We start from the raw sequence: 1,396 nt of genomic DNA, 5'->3' as shown, positions 1-1,396 counted from the left end.
GTTTAAAGTGTTGATTTTGGCTCTTTCTTCTTTTTTGATGTGTGCATGTATTGCTATAAATTGGCCTCTGATCACTGCTTTTGCTGTGTCCCAAAGATTTTGGTATGTTGTGTTTTCATTCTCCTTTGACTCAAGGAATTTTTGAATTTCTATTTTTATTTCTTCTCTTACCCAGCCTTTCTCAAGGGTGGTATTGTTCAGTTTCCATGTGTTTACTCTTTTAATGTTGATCTTCCTATTGTTGATGTCTAATTTGATAGCATTATGATTTATTTAGTGTTATGGTTTATTTAGTGTTATGATTTGATAGCATTGTGATTTAGTAGAACTATTATGGAAGGGATTATGTGAATGGTTAATTATAATGCATAGAAAAAGAAGTACTGAGTAGATTAATGAGGCATTAGAAATTGTCTTGTGATGTGTCTGGGGTAACAGAACTCCAGGATGCATCAGATAAAATGTTTAAGATTTGGTCCCTCAGAAACACTTTTCTATTATATTTTTAGGTTGCCCCTATCTAAACCATGTTGTGAATGTGGAGTAGAATAGAATAAGCAAGCTTATTTTCCTACCTCCAGTGGAGTGGTGTTGACAAAAAAGAGCCTACACATATACATTGATCTGAGATATAATCTTATCCTTCAAGCTTTTGAAGTTTTCACTATTGGAGTCATTAAAGGCTCAGTAGAAGAAAAATACTGAGAAATATATTTGATTATCTCAAAAGGTCAGTTAAAAGTCCATTAAAATTCAAAATCATATAACCAGAGTGAAAATCTAGGGGATTTGGACAACCAAGACAACAGCCTGAGATGAGCACACAAAATCATTTATGTGTATTCTGGAGAATGAATGAAGAATTTATTTAAGATGTAAAATGATCTTTTGAGATATAGAAACCATATTGGCTGAGCAAAATTAAAAGCCAAGTGTGTACCCATTGTCAAAACTGTACACCTTTTTCTCCTGTGCACATGGGTCATTTTTCAGAATAGGTAATCTAGGCCACAAAACAAATATCATTTTTTTAATTGAAATTATACAAAGTATCTCTTTGGCCACAAAGGAATAATATTAGAAATTAATGGCAGAAGCAAAATTAGAAAACACACAAATTTATGAAAATTAAACAACACACCATTAAAATAACTGTTAGCTCAATGAAGAAATCAAAGTTGAAATAATAATAAAAAAATACTTGGAAAAAATGAAAATGAAAATCATGACACCATGTCCTCACTTATTGACTATCTCATTATCTGATTTTGTGTTTATAAGAATAGTAAAAATATCTATTATCTGACTATTTTGTGCATTATTTGGTACATTAGAAGTGTACATCTGGCAGGAACAAATACTGAGGTGCAATGTGAGAGTAATGCTTGCTTTGATG

The sequence above is a fragment of the Orycteropus afer genome, unplaced genomic scaffold (assembly GCF_000298275.1).
Source record: "Orycteropus afer afer isolate SDZICR_OR568_19922 unplaced genomic scaffold, OryAfe1.0 scaffold01130, whole genome shotgun sequence".
Classification (NCBI taxonomy): Eukaryota; Metazoa; Chordata; class Mammalia; order Tubulidentata; family Orycteropodidae; genus Orycteropus; species Orycteropus afer.
This window is presented reverse-complemented; position numbering follows the sequence as displayed.